Source organism: the organism of the source record quoted next, unplaced genomic scaffold (assembly GCF_019419815.1).
Source record: "Pyrus x bretschneideri cultivar Hongxiangsu unplaced genomic scaffold, Pyrus_bretschneideri_v1 Contig55, whole genome shotgun sequence".
Classification (NCBI taxonomy): Eukaryota; Viridiplantae; Streptophyta; class Magnoliopsida; order Rosales; family Rosaceae; genus Pyrus; species Pyrus x bretschneideri.
In genome coordinates, this window is record NW_025999793.1 from 68,983 (window position 1) to 85,835 (window position 16,853).

The 16,853-nt window shown below is 38.7% G+C and overlaps 1 pseudogene; it reads left to right on the forward strand.

Moving 5' to 3' along the window:
- Positions 1-1,253: 1,253 nt before the first annotated feature.
- Positions 1,254-1,364, forward strand: LOC125471026 (annotated as a pseudogene).
- Positions 1,365-16,853: the final 15,489 nt, after the last annotated feature.

Sequence of the window (16,853 nt, forward strand, 5' to 3'; positions counted from 1 at the left end):
AACCTAGTTGAAGGTACACGGAATAAGGCATTAAGTTGATGCTAACACCTAAGTCAAGCATCGCCTTCTCTACCTTCTTGTCCCCTATGGTGATGTTGATAGAAAAAGTTCCTGGATCCTTGAGCTTTGGTGGAAGTTTTCTTTGCAACACGACACTTACATTCTCGGACACCACTACTTTCTCATGTGGTCCATACTTCCTTTTGTAGTTGTTTAACTCTTTGAAGAACTTCCCATAAGCTGGCATGTTCCTAATGACATCAAGCAAAGGTAAGTTAACATTCACCTTACTTAGAATATCAAAAATCTCCTTAAATGACTTATCCTGCTTGCTCTTGGCAAGTCTTCCAGGGAATGGTATTGGTGGAGTGTAAGGTTTCTCGGCCTTGTGAAGATTTGGTGCTTCAAACGAGGGAGTAGCATGGCTTGGTTCCTCATTTGGTTTCTCATTTTCTCCTTGAGTAACCCCTGCATTCACATGATCAGATTCATTAGTAACTTCATTGCCAACTCTATTATTGATAACCTTACCACTTTTAAGTGTAGTGATTGCTTTGGCTTGCTCTTGGTTCCTTTGGAGTATCACGGGTTGGCTTGGAAACTTTCCAACCTCTCTTTGGCTCAAGGCATCTGCAATCTGCCCCAATTGTGTCTCCATTTTGGTTAGAGCCGCCGAATGTTGTCGGAGAGTGCTATTGGTGGTTTGTTGGAATTGCACGGTATTTTGGGCTAACAATTTAACCGTATCCTCAAAAGTAGGTTTTGGTTGGAAGTTTTGGAATTGATTGTTGTTCTTCCACGAAAGATTGGGATGATCTCTCCAACTTGGGTTATATGTATTGGAATACACATCATTCCTTGGCCTTTGATTGTAAGAATTCATGAGGTTCACTTGCTCTTGGACATACTCGGGGTAAGCCTCCCTAGATGGACATTGATGAGTAAGGTGGCTTGGTATGTTGCAAATGGCACACACTTCACTTGTTTTTGGCACCATGTTGAGCACGGATTCAAGCTTCTTTTCTAGGTTAGCTACCTGCAAAGAAAGATCATGATTAGAGCTTGTTTCATATACTCCAACTCTCTTACCCCTTACATCTTTGTGTTGAGCATTAGATCCCAACATCTCATAAATGTTATATGACTCTTGAGCATTCTTTTTCTTCAAAGCTCCACCTGCTGCATTATCAACAGTTGATTGACATGTTTGGGTTAGTCCATCATAGAAAATTTGCATTTGTAAGTGAAGAGGTAACCCATGGTGTGGACATTGCAACAAAAGGCCTTTAAAGCGCTCCCAACACTCATTGAAAGGTTCTCCATCATCTTGTTTGAAGTTGAAGATTTGTCCCCTTAATGTGGCTGTCTTTTGAGTGGAAAAGAACTTTTCCAAAAACTTCTTAGCCACGGCATCCCATGTGGTGAGTGAACCAGGTACTAGAGTCATCAACCAACCCTTGGCCCTATCTTTCAAGGTGTAAGGGAACACTCTCATCCTCAGATTTGCTTCACTTACTCCCTGTAAAGGTAAACCACTCACAACATTGTAAAATTCTTTAATATGAGCTAAAGGATCTTCATTAGGTAAGCCATAAAAAGAAGGAAACATATGGAAATGTGAAGATTTAAGATCATAGTTTCTAGCTTCTGTGGGCAGCAAGATGCATGAAGGTGAATTTGGTATGATTGGTTGAGCAAAATCCTCCAAAGCTCGAAGATCATCTTGGTTGCCCGCCATCTCTTCTTCTCTTTCCCAATTAAAGTGCTCAGATCCTTCACTTGTTGGACTAGACGGTTTCCCTTCCTCTTCTTCACGGACAATGGAGGAACTTGTTGGCACAAAGCTTTCCAAAGTGTTGCCCTTTAACCGTTCAATTCTTTGGCCTAATTCAGCAAGTCTATTTGACATATACTACCTGAAACAAGATAAAACAAGTTTGAATAAAAATCAGAAATCTACTTAAAATGAAAAAAACAATGTTTAATATCAAAACAAGCAATTATAAGGGACTGAAATCAGTCCCCGGCAACGGCGCCATTTTGATTGATGATTTCCTTCTTCGTGCTAGAATATGTTTAGTATAATGGCACAAGTAAGGGTGTCGAATCCACAGGGACTAATTGGACCTATACAACTACTTGTTTTGCAAGAACTCTATAAGAGAAATAAAACTAATCAACTTAGGCAGATTTGTTGTTGTAACTTGAAAGCACAAGAAAATGAAGTAGACACAAATAAATGAATCAACAACTAATAAAATGAGATAGCACAAATGGAGATGAAGCTAGGGATTCGGTTTCACCATTGCTAAGACAAGTCCATGCTTGTTGAATCAGATTATACTCATCCATCTACCTATTTCTTGGGTTTGTTTCACTTAGATATGATCAACCATATGATGTGTGGATTTGATCAAATGTTCCTAATCATGAACCTAAGTGTGATGTGCAACTTTGGTCCCTAATCAAGAACATGACACGCACAAGAAACTTTCATAAAACCAAAGGAAACACTCGGCAGGTTGTTTGCAAAGCATTCCCTTCATTCATTCACATATCCACCAAGAGTATGCATGATGTGTGCTTTACTCTTGGCTAAACAACCTGTGGTTAAATCAAATGGTGATCAAACATTAAAATCAACACACAAAGTCACAATTAAATCAGAGAATGAAACAAGAAATAGATGGATCAACTGAGCATTCTGAAATAACTACATGGCAATCTTGCAAGGCTACATCGAATCCCTAGAAAGAAATTAGTTACACTTCATGTTTACAGAATGTTTGATATAAAAATATACAACATGAATGAACATAGAATTAAGGAGAAAGAACCCTTGAAGCAAAACTGATGTCGAAATCCCTTAAGAGTTGCCTTCGGTGTTGGTGCTCCAAGTGTGTTGTAAATGAAGGTGGAGCGGCTAAGGTTGAATGGTTTCTGCGAATGGGAGAGTGTATGGAATGGAATGAAGCCGAGAAGAGATTGTGTAGAAATGGAAGGGGATTTGCGGCAAAGGGGAAGTGTTTGTGTTGTGTGTTGTATCTTGTGTATGAAAATGAGATGTCCTTTTGTGTATGAATGCATGGGTTTTTATAGGGGGAATGGGAGAATATGTGGATGATTGTTTAAGAGTGAATGTGGCTGTTATGATTGAGAGTGCATGTGGATGAAATAATGATGGAAAAACAGCTAGGTTGTTGGTGGAAAGGCAAGGGAATACACGGCAAAGTGTGTGGAAATGCATGTGAATGCTGTTTTGGTGCTGAAAATGCATGTGAGTGCATGTTTTGGTGCTGGAAATGCAAAAGGGAGCTGGAAAGGCAATGGGAGTGCACGGCATTGAGTTGTTGTTGGTGTGTGAATGCATGTGTTGAATTGGTGGTGCAATGATGAAAGAGTAAGTGCATATGTGTGTGAATGATGGTAGCTAGGGTGAATTATGATGAATGCATGTGGAATAAAGATGGAGAAGGTGGTGTAATGATGAAGTGGAATGGCTGAAAATGCAAGGGGGAGTGCAAGGCACGGCAATGGGTGTTTCTTGATGGTTTTGGGGTTGTGATGCATGTGAATGCATGTGGCTAAGGGTTGTTGATTGGGCTAGAGGTTTTGCATGGCTCAAAGGATTGTTTGATTGGGCTAGGCCCTTTGTTTTATGTCCAAAGTGCATACAAGGCTTTCAAATTCGTCCAACACTTTGGCTCCAAGCATATGCTATCCATTCCAAGCCCAATTTTGCTCCAAAATGCTCCAAAATGCATCTTTTTGCTTCCTTAGCCATATGAACCTAAAAACACACGAAAATGGCTTAAACTACTAAAACAACTATGAATTAACAACACAGATGCACGAAAACAAGCTAAGTAAGTTGCCTAAATATGCTCCTATCAATATGTAGAATCAATTTTGTATACTTGTTAGTAGAATTAATTAGTATAATTTTAGTACACTCAATTTGTATATTTTCAACACGACCTCGATCTTTTAAATTCGACTCTTTTCGAAAGAGAAACTTATAGATCTTGTAGGAGGAGGCTTAGGTAGGATAACCCGAATAACTTGTATGGATAGTGTATTTGGAAATACATCATTCCTGACAAGCTAAAATGTGATGATCCATGTAACCTTAAAAGAAAAAAAATGAAGCCATGAGTTATGGTATGTTTGCGCATCTTGGAGATGCAAATACTACACTTGTAATTACTTCATTTAGATCAATGGGGCAGTTTCTGTAAAAAAATATAAAACAAATCCTTAGTTGCAAAAATAATAATAGTGCTATATTTATGAATAAGCTACGAACCTATCATAAAATAGTAAAATATTCAATGTTAAAGGAAACACTAACAACGGACTCGAAATCTCTTGGTCATTAATACAATTATTGTCAAAGCCAATAAGACCAATTCTATCTGGAAGAATACTTTACCATACAAGACCATAATATTGAATTTAAAATCTCAAGCAAAGAAAAACCAAAAAACACAGAAATTTAGTTGAAATTAGATATGATGATCAAAGACAAACCTGAATTCTTGCAGCCCTGTCCTGGCCAGTCTCAAGCAACTGGGCCAATTCCCTCCTCATTTGATTCACTTGTTATTGAGAGTTACCAACCCGAGACAGATTATGCAATTCCAGAAATCATGGGTGCAGAATGGTTGCACGGCACCTTCTGTTTTTCTTGATAGATTATGTATAAATCTCTTTTTAGTCTTGTAGTTGGTTTCCTCCAATTAAGGAGTATGGTTGATATCTAGTGTTTGGTGTAATCTCCTTTAATTAAGGGCATAGTTGGTCTCTACGGTTTAGTCTAAGGACCATTAGATGTAACCGATCTTTTTTTTTTATTTTTTAATTTTATATATATGTGTATTCTTGCACATTACATTCATATTATCAAGAAATACAAGAAAACTTAAACCAAAACTGCAACATGGTATTAGAGCAGTGTTATCCTTGACCTGTCTCAGCCCATTTTTTTTTATTGCTGTTCATCTTCAAGCTTCAGTTATGGCTGAAGAAAGCTCAGTAGACCTTGGGGGAGAAAACTCACAAAGTTCTCTCTCTTTTATTCCAGATACTGAGATAAATACGAATCAACGTTTATGCTCAGTTTTGTTGAATGAATTCAACTATCTCCCATGGTCTAGAGTTATATCTCTTGCTCTCGGTGGAAGAGGAAAGCTAGGGTTCATTAATGGAGGAGTTGAAGCACCCGAGCCTTCTATCCAAGCATATGAAGCATGGTTGTGCAAGGACCAACTGGTCATGTCTTTGTTACTCAAAAACATGGAGAAGTATGTGGCTGAGATCTTTAGCTACTCTGAATCCTCACAAGATATATGAAAGTCTATGAAGGACATGTATGGGAACCAGAATAATTATGCTCGTGTGTTCCAGTTGAAGAAAGATATTGCAAGTATTCAACAAGAAGGAATGACCTTTGTTCAACACCTTGGTGTCCTTATAACCATGTCGAATGAGCTGGATATATATCTTCCTCATACCACCGATCCATCTATTCTTCTCAAATGTGCTAAGGAAGATAAGATATATCAGTTGCTAAGAAGCTTAAGCTCCAAGTATGAAGATCTCAGAAGTCATATTTTAATGAGCATGAAGGTGCCATATTTTCAGAATGTTTGTGCTACTGTGCAACGTGAATAAGCAAGAAGAAGGGCGATGAACTAAGAGTCACGCCACAAACTGCCTGAGGCTCGAGGGTATGTTGCAAACAACAGACAAACTGACAATAAGGTGTACAAAGGAAAGAATCCATACTTAAAAGTGCAAATACTGCAATGCTACAAGACATGTGGAAGAAAGGTGTTGGGAACTACATCCAGAGTTGAAACCTAAGTTCAATAAGAATATTAGGTCAATCATTCCCAGAGCATCACAAATAACTTCTTACAAAGCACAACATGTTGCGAATCATGCCTCGAGCTCACTCAACCATGGCTCAGTTGACTTCACTACCAACCCTTTCTCTCTTATCAATGAGTTTGCAGTGTGTCTTCAAAGCAAAGGACATGGAGAGGTTGTAGCAACTCCTAAGGTGGACAATGACAACAACACTGCACTTCTTAGCCAGTTTGTTGGGTTCCTTGCTGACCATGACCATGTTCATCTTGATAAAGCTTCAAGTATCTTTAATGCTTTCTCCACTAGACTACAAACTAGTGTTGAACTTGCTTGTTGAATAATTGACTCAGGTGCCACTGATCACATGACAAATAAAGTTTCAAACTTGCATGACTTTCATCATTTTTTAAAACCTTATCAAGTGTCCATTGCAAATGGAAAAAATGTTTCGGTGATGGGTAGAGGAAAATTAAATTTGATGTAAAAAGACATCGAGTCTAGTGCTCTATATGTTCCATCGTTTCCCTTTAAATTACTCTTCATAGGGCAACTCACTTCTACCTTAAAATGCACTACCACATTCTCACCAACTAATGTGGTATTTCAGGATTGTATCACCAAGAAGATGATTGGTGAAGGTTTCTTTCTAAATGGCCTGTATTATTTTTGCAAGAAGTTCCATCTTCCTAAAGCTCTTCAAGCAAACTCAAGTAAACCCTAGGATCAACAACTTTGGCATCAAAGCGTAGCTTATCCATCCGAAGTTGTTTTGTCAAAACTATTTCCCATGTTTTGTCACCCATCTTTTAAGTGCGATACCTGTCATTTTTCCAAATTTTCTAGGTTGCCTTTTGGCTCTTCAATGTCCAAGTCTAGTAAACCATTTGAAATGGTACATACTGATGTATGGGGTCCTACTTTTGAATCAATAGAGGGTTACAAGTATTTTGTCATATTTGTGGATGATTACACTCGAATCACTTTCCTTTATCTCATGAAATCTAAAAGTGAAGTTCCAACTATTTTTAAAGATTTTCATAACTTAGTTGTAACACAATTTCACTCAACTATGAAAACCTTGAGATCAGACAATGGCACTAAGTTCTTATCTAATATCATGACTCAATACTTGAGTTCATAAGGAATTATTCACCAAACAAGTTGTGTGGGAACCTCACAACAAAATGGGATAGCCGAGAGGAAGAATAGAGATCTACTTGAGAAGACTCGGGCACTCATGTTCCATATGAATGTACCCAAAAAGTTTTGGTCATATGCAATCCTTACAGCCACCTATTTGATCAATAGGCTTCCTAGTCGTGTTCTAGGTTTCAGATCACCATATGAAACAAAAACATACCAATAAACCTGTCACACTTGAAAGTTTTTGACTTGTTTTGTACATGTGCAAACTTAACATCGTGACAAATTGGATGCTAGGGAAGTCAAATGCGTGTTCATGGGATACTCCTCCACTTAAAATAGATATAAATGTTTTAATCCTGTCACTAACAAATGTGTTGTATCCAGAGATGTTCGCTTTGAGGAAGAGACTCCATTCTTTAAAAAAGGTTCTACTTTATGTGAGGGGGAGCTCATGTGTGACTTGTTTCCATTGCCTATAAACACAGAGCTTTTGAGTCATGATGATTCCTTAAAGGGCAATGACAAGAATTTCTCAAGCCAACTCACAAGGAAATGGTGATCTTGAGGCTACACCTCAACCTTTCACTCACCAACCTTCTCAAGATGTTACGAGGAATCCACCTTGAGAAAGGAAAGTTCCTGCCATGTTTGTAGACTACGTTACTTATGCTTCTAGACATCCCATCTCTGAAGCAATAAGTAATCATAGTTTTTCAAATTCTCATATGGCATTTCTTATTGCAGTCTCAAATCTTGTAGAGCCTACCACTTTTCAAGAAGCCAATCTTATTCCTCACTGGAGGAAAGCCATGTCTGAAGAACTTCAAGCCTTGGAGGAAAATTGTACTTGGAGTATCGTTCAATTACCTTTAGGAAAGAAGGCAGTTAGGAGTCGTTGGGTTTACAAAACTAAACTCAAGAGTGATGGCTCAATAGAAAGACACAAAGCTCGGCTTGTTGCTCGTGGTTTCACCTAAACCTTTGGGATTGATTACAAAGAAACTTTTGCTCCAGTGGCAAAAATGAACACAGTGCGTGTGCTACTTTGTTGCTATCAATTGTGGTTCGTCCTTATACTAGATGGATTTTAAAAATGCTTTCCTTCATCGAGAGCTTCAGGAGGAAGTTTACATGCAAATTCCTCCAGGTTACTTTCCAGCAAAGGATGGCATGTGTGCAAACTGCACAAGGCTATCTATGGTTTGAAGCAATCACTAAGAGCTTGGTATGCCAAGCTTAGTTCAGTGTTGGAAAGGGAAGGTTTTCTCATAAGTAATGCCGTTTCTTCCTTGTTTGTACGGAATGGAACCCGTGGGAAATTGATGGTCCTTATTTATATAGAGGATCTTATTATCACAGGTGACAATGCGTCTGAAATTGGAGCCTTGAAAGCATCTTTACATCAAACCTTTGGCATCAAGGATCTTGGGAAGTTGAAGTATTTTCTTGGCATTGAGATAGCAATCTCTCAACGGGGTTTGTTTCTCAACCAATGCAAGTATGTCATGGATCTACTCGAGGAAGCTAAGTTCATCGATTACAAGCCAGTGTCACCTCAATTGACAGTAAACTTAAGTTTACCACTGATGGCGAGACTCAAGAATGTCACCTATTATCAAAGATTGGTTGGCAAGCTTATCTATCTTACTATCACCCGTCCAGACGTTACTTTTGCTGTGAGCTTAGTAAGTCAATTCATGCATGCACCCATGGTAGAACATCTCAATATTGTTAAAAGGATCTTACGCTATCTCAAAAGGTCCATCAATAGGGGTATCCTCATGCGTAATAACCATTCCACTGAGATTCATACATACATTGACGTTGATTGGGCATGCAGTGCAATCGACAGAAAATCAACCACTGGTTATTGCACATTTTTTTGGAGGCAACATTGTCACTTGGAAGAGTGAGAAACAACAAGTCATTGTCTGCTCTATTGCTGAAGCTAAGTATTGAGCAATGGCTGCCACTGCATGTGAATTTATTTGGATTAAAAGTCTCTTGTTTGATCTACGGTTCTCGAGTACAACTCCTATATCTTTCATGTGTGATAGTTAAGTAGCCATGCATATTGTTGCAAGCCCAGTTTTTCATGAAAGGACCAAACATATTGAAGTTGACTGTCACTTCATCAGGGTTCAAGTTCAGTCTCAACTCATCCAAATGGTCTTCACTCGCAGTTATGATCAATTGGCAGACATGTTCACTAAGGCTTTCTCTTGTTTGCACATTTTCAGCATCTTCTAGGCAAGCTTGGATCGACTATACTCCTCGATCCAACTTGAGGGGGAGTATTGAGAGTTACCAACCCTAGATAGATTATGCAATTCCAGAAATCATGGGTGCAGCATGGCTGCACGACACCTTCTGTTTTTCCTGATAGATTATGTGTAAATCTCTTCTTAGTCTTGTAGTCGGTTTCTTCCAATTAAGGAGTATAGCTGATATCTAGTGTTTAGTGTAATCTCCTTTAATTAAGGAACATAGCTGGTCTCTAGGGTTTAGTCTAAGAACCATTGGATGTAACCAGTCTTTCTTTTCTTTTATATATGTGTATCCTTGTACATTCATATTATTAAGAAATACAAGAAAACTTAAACCAAAACTGCAACACTTGTGCATTCTTCTTGTTTTTCAATAGCTTTATCTGCAAAATCGCAAGCTTCAATGCCATTTTGCTGCACTAATATCCCACCAAAATCTATCAATATAATAGTAATAACTTCAATAATTACATGATTTCCAATGATAAAAACTCAAAATTTTACAGTAGCTTAGTCAACAAGTGCAAATTCATCACACAATTGTAGAACTCTATTCCAATTTCCTTTCTTTTCCCCTAGGATTCTCGGAAACAACATCTGTTGTTGAAAATTATAAAAAAAAAAAAAAAGAGAAAAAAATTACCATTTGGCAGGCTTGAAGCTCATGCGAAAAAGAAAAAGAGAAATATTTGCTGGGGCTAAAACGTAGAAGTAGCCTTACAGATGAGTAACGAGGGAAGGAAAAATAGGGCCAATATTTCTCAAAAAGAGAAAATGAGAGAAGGCATAAGAGATAGAAGCGTGAAAAGTTTTACAATTATAAAGGGTATTTTTCGTAACTCAAATTCCAAAGAAAAAAAAAAAAGCTAATGATGTCATCTTACACATGTATTAACTTTTATCTTTTTTTTTTTTTTTTTTTCTTCCAAAGAGAAGAATATCATTAGATACAAATTGAAATGTTTACATCATAAGCCAGAGCATTAAACAATCACTCCGGTTCAAAGCAATCCCATGTATGATAGGCCCCCACACAAGTGACATAATTTGCCACCAAATGCCCAGCCCCATTGCAGGCTCGAGGGGTGAAAAGAAAATCAACTGAACTCAATTGCTACTTAATATGTTGAATGTCCCATTAAACGCCTTCCATAACAACCTCCGGTTGTAATACACCATTTAGCATGTCCACCAATACCTTAGAATTAGTTTCTAGTTGAACTATCCCAAAGCCTCTCTCCACACAAGCCAACAAAGCTGCTTTCATCGCTTTTGCTTCCGCCATCAAACTAGATTCACATAACACATTCTCCACTCCTCCGGCTCCTTTAAAAATCCCCGCAAAATCTCTAGCAACCCACCCAAATCCACCCCTTCTTGTTTGCTTATGCCAAGCCCCATCACAGTTGACTTTAATTGTTCGAAATGGAGGCTTCACCCATCTCTCCTGGACCTCCCCCCTACTTGGCTTTGGCGGCATGCTTGCTACACTTGCTTCTGTCCACATTTCTCAAGCTCACTCCATTGGCGCTGCAATAACTCCAAAGCAGCTCTAGGCTCCATGATGGTCTTTTAAAAAAACCACACTGTTTTGACACTTCTAGATACGCCACAAACCACACACAACCCACTGCATAAGATTTTTTGCCTCCACCGCCTCACCATATTTCCTGCATAACCATTTCCAATATTCAACAAATCTCCACCCTCCACCGATACCACATCTAGTTGTAGTGGAGAGCCAAACCAAAAACCCGGGCAAATGGACATTTGAAAAATAAATGTACCTCCGTCTCTATACCTTCCCCACAATGTGGACAACTAGTCTCCAATCGAACACCCCAGCGTTGCAAATTTGTTTGAACAACAAGAATATTTTTACAACCTTCCAAATAAAATGACGAAGCTTGGAAGGGACCTCCAAATGCCACAATGCCACCCATATAGGATCCTTGATATGATCCCCACTTGACTGTCTTGCACCCTTTCGCCCAAGCTCTCCATTCCAGTTCATCTCCTGAGCAACCATATAACTAGACTTAATGGAATACATCCCATTCCATGTATAGTGCCAAATAATTCGATCAGCATACCCAAATGTACTAAGCGGCATACTTAAAAAAATCCAGGCTTCCTCATTATTAAAACACCTTTCAATAATGTTCTTCCTCCATTTACCTCCAGGGGCCACCAACTCCTCAACCATTTGTGGCATATCCACTGACCTCGAAATAGGGAGAAAAGTAAGCAGAGTAGGCATCCAAGGGTCTTTCACAATCCGAATGCTCCGACCATCCCTAACCTATCGGATTCCCTTTTTCAATATTTTCTACCCTTGCAGGATACCTTTACAACCCCACGAGGTACCTCGTCCCACTGGTGCATCCAAAAAAGATGAGGAAGGATAGTATTTCGCTCGAAGAACTTGAGCCAAGACAAAGTTTGGATTACAAATAATACGCCACCCAACCTTCGCAAGCATAGCTAAATTAAAGGAAATAATTTCCTTGAAACTAAGCCCTCTAATTACTTTCTCTTTTGCCACTTTAATCAAAGCCATCGAATGAACCACTTCTGCGTTTTCTGGTTCCTCCACCAAAATCGAGCAATTACTTGTTCAACTTCCTTAGCCAATTGAAAGGGAAGTTGGAAACAAGACATTTTATAATTAGGTAAACCAGCAGCTACACTTTTAAGGAGTACCTCTTTCTCAGCAACTAATAGAAATTGTTCCGCCCATCCATTAATTCTCTCTTCTAGCCTATTCTGTATATCGTCGAACACTTTCTTCTTCGAACCCCCAAAATTCGCTTGGATACCCAAGTACTTCCCAAAGTTCTCCTGATATTTAATCCTCAACACCTTCGATAACCGGGCCCTTAATGCATGCGAACAACTATAGCTAAAATATCCCGAACTTTTCTTCAAATTATTGAATTCCCAAACCCCTCAGCATATTTTTGAAGTACTCAATTAACATGTTTCGCCTTATTTTTTCTAGCTTGACAAAAGAGAACTGAGTCATCCGCAAAGAAAACATGGGAAAGGGGCTTGGCTAAATGATTGACAGTCATCCCCCGAATATGCCTAACCATATTCTCATTTTGGTTTAAGGCGGAAAAACCTTCTGCATAAATGAAAAATAGAAATGATGATAAAGGGTCCACTTGACGAAGTCCCTTACATGGTGTGATATAACCCGTGGCCTCCCCATTTATAACCACATTGTATGAAACTGTTTGCACACACTCTATCATCCATTGACAGAAAATATCATCAAATCCCAATTTGTGCAACATAGCATTCAGAAACGGCCATTCAACATGGTCATAGGCTTTAGCTATATCCAATTTTAGCACCATGAAATTGATACGTTCATCATTCCCTTGCTTCATGGAGTGTAGCAATTAATGGACCACCAGTATATTATCCAAAATTTGCCTCCCTGCCACAAACGCTAATTGATTTTGGCTAATTCATGAAATTGATACCTTCATCATTCCCTTGCTTTAACCATACCTAACATCACACCACCCACCGTTTCCCAATGATGAAAAAAATACCTGACATTAAACCCATCTGGACACGGTGATTTAGTTGGATGCATTTGGTAGATAGCATTCTCAATCTTGGCATTAGTCATCGGAGCAATCAACACATTATTATCCATCATTCCTACCCTACTCGGCACACTTGATTGAATCTCCATAAAAGTAGTGGATCTAGTTGTGGAAAATAATGACTGAAAGTACTAAACTGCTATACGTTGAAGACGCTGCCAGTCCATACACCAAGTTCCGTCTTCCTTTTCTAAGTATGAAAAAATCTTGTATTTTTATCACCTTCTTGCAACCACTGCACTCTAGACTTTGTACACCAATAAATTTTTCATTTTTTATTGCCTGTGTAAGCTCTGTTTCCATCCCCCGAATCTGTGGCCCATGAAAATCCGGGTGTTGATATGCATTTCGAAGTGCTTCCTACAACCGACAAATTTCCTTTTGTTCATTACGCCCAGCCTTTTTTCTCCACATTAGTAAACCATGTTTGACCTTTTTCAAATTATTCTCCAACCTATGGCCAAAAGACCCAACTTGATCACTGCCCCACCTGTTTCTATCGAAGTTGGCCCACCTTAGTCGAAAACATTAGCAATGCATGGTTTGACCATTCCAACACCACATGTTTAACGACATTCGGTTAACATCTCACCTAATCATTTGTAGCTAGTAACTGATCAATCCTCTCCTGAATAAAACCATCATCACGTTTATTCCACCATGTGTAAGGGCAACCTTTAAAACCTAAATCTAATAAGCGTGTGTTTATTACAAAATTCCGAAAAGATCTTGTATTTGCAACCATCCGCATATTACTTCCTTCATTTTCAGAATCAGATAATAAATCATTAAAATCTCCTATCAAAAGACATGGTTTCGGATAACTAGGCATACATTCCGTTAATATACCCAATTGTTGTGCTCTTTTGTGATCATCAATACTCGCATAGACAACCACAAGCTGCCACTTACAATGGTGAACCATATCTTCAATCAACACTTCAATAAAAAAAATCCCATATTTGACTAACACAACATCTTTTGCATCTCTCCAAAATAAACACATACCACCAGCAATTCCTCTAGGCTTAATAGTGTGCATACACAACATTCTGAGCCTTTGTTTTAAATAATGGTATCTTTTACTTTGATTCTTAGTTTCCATTAGAGCCACTACCTCGGGGGAGTAGAGCCGATTCTACTATAAGAGATCGTCAACTGTCAAGTCCCTCCCGATACCCTGATAGTTCCAACATAAGATATTCACTACGATCACGGAGACCCCTCGTAAGTGGCCTTTGTTTGGTTTATTCCAGACTTTGGGTTCTTCTTCACACGGTACAAACCTTCATCAAATATCTCTACAATCTCATCATCCTCCTCACGGCTCCTTTTGGCTCCCCCTCTCGTAATCGCCTTAATTACAGGTAGCAGGTTAAAAGGATAAGAGTCTTGGGATAATAACCTATCCCCTAAACCTGCACTCATCACCTCCAGCTTTGGTAATGTACCTAATATCCCTTCTTGCTCCACCATAATGGGAACGTTTAAATTGATATTTTGGCTAGGCTGTAAAACCTCATTGCTTACACCCACGTCTACCCCCTCTTTTGGATAATTCTCCAATACTATCAGCCTGCCTCAGACGCAATCACACCTCCTGGACCAATAAAACCAGCATCGAATGCTTTTTTGCGTTCCAACCTTTGACGTTCCTTCTCCTCCGCCTCCCTAGCTCGACATTCATGTTGATCAACACCGGCACTATCAAAATGTCGCCTTTAAGTTGATGATGAAGCTAACCCATTTCGCTCCCTTGATCTCCTATGCATGTCAGCAAACCCCAACATCAACTACTGACCTCTCCCTACAAACCAGTTCCCCTTCAAATCATACTTCGCATCAAGTCCCTTGAACGCATACATAGCTTTTATATCCGTATTCGAAGCCATCTCACCAAGTATCTTGTCCTTACACCACCTAGTAACATGCCCTATCTTGCCATAAATGAGACAATAATTAGGCAGCCCCTTATAACAGAAGTCAACCTATATCTCCCTATCATCTGGAAACTTCACATTCGCTCATCGCATAAGAGGCTCTCGGACATCGAAGGAAAGCTTCACACGTAAGAATCTACCAATACAGTCTCAACCATCATCTTTGTCCACCTTGATCGCTTTGCCAATCAAACCCCCAATTGCAGAGGCTACTACTTTCGTCATATTCATTGGGGGAGCATTGTGTAATTGCACCCACATCGAAGTGAGATAAAAAGGTTCAACCCACCTACTATGACGAGCACCATCAACAACCAGTACCAAATCATCTCGAAACAACCACGACTTCTTCGACTCTAGCACCCGACTTATGTTGCGATGGCCAACGAAACGAGCAATAAATCGAGCCCCACCTAAAGCCGTAATTGATACTCCCTTATTTCTTCTCCATAGACTCGTAAATTGATCAATAAAACCATTCTCGTTGACAGCCTTAGTCGAGAAAACCTCCACCACAACACTGTGATGGAAGCCTAGCAAAGCACCCTCAGTATCCTTCTTCTCAATATTTATCCCACCCTTCTCCAACTCTGACAATGATAGACTCGATCCAAATTTTTTTACCAAAGACTCCATATTCCGCCTCCTTCCCCTTTCCATTGCAACCCTAGTTTCATCAAAACCTTTTGATAATACTATCCTACAGTGAACAACAAAGCAGCACATGCGATCCCATTCCGACTATCTGAACTGATAAACCAGTAAGACCACGACCCTTACACGAAGCAGCGCAAAAAATGTTGCAGATCACAATAGTTTACCACACTAATCACTTCTGAAAACCCTAGCACGTAATGCACCGTCTTTTAGCCCTAACTCTTCTTGAAATGTTGAAAAAGTATTGTCTCAATATATAATTAAGTATTAAAAGTATATTTTATATGTAATTTTTCCTTCTTAAAACTCAAAATTGTCTTCACTTTATAGTTATAGGAATTGATTTTTTCTTTTCCTTTTTTTTTAAAGTAAATATGAATGAGGGAGGGGGCGATTGATTATTGCAAGTAAAATATGCAAGTATTAAAATTGAAATTAAACTAAGAGTTTTATTAACACCACATATTTTGTTGATTGCACTCACATACTTAATACACTATACATTTACTTTTTAAATTAAAACTTATCTTAACTTACCCCACATATTTTCTATTGCTACCCTCACACCTCACATTCTCATACACCGGCTCACAATGATCAATTAACCACACGCCAAACTCTTCGTCTATTTCAAACAAAAGAATAATCTACATTTTAAAGACAAGAAAGATGAATTAAATGTTGTATACAATCTCCATCCTACTGTTTGATTTATATAGACATTCAAGCACCCTTTCAAATTTTCTTAAACAATCACGTTGGATTACAAGTTATTTAATATTAATTTTTATGTGGGGTATATTTACAACATCTGGGGTGTTGATAAAAAAAAAACTTAAATTAACAATTTTTTTTTAACAAAATAAAACTAAAGATATTTTGAGATAAGTAGTAGGATTTCATTGAATAGAGAAATATGTACATAATCGAGGATAGGGTGCTAACAATAGCCTCAATGAAAACCTTGTTGGGGCTTTCAACGCGCTCGAAGGAAAAAAGAGTGACCCGCACCAATTAACTATTAAGATTATCCTCTAATAATAAATCATTAATAACATCAGGAGTTTTTGCGAACCAAGAAAGTGGATGATCATGCGTAAGACTGAATCGTGCAAGTTGATGTGCCATTTTGTTCGTCTCTCTAGGTCCGAAAGAAATCTTCCATTGCTTAAACCCCTAAAGGATCTGCCATGTATTAGCAAAGTGATGACCAAGGAGACCATGCAATGTTGTTCCAGTATTCTGAATAGCAGCTACCACCAATAGAACATCACTTTCTATTTGTACTTGTTCCTCACTCCATCTTCGAGCAAACACAGTTGCTGCTTATGCAGCAGCAGCCTCTGCATGCA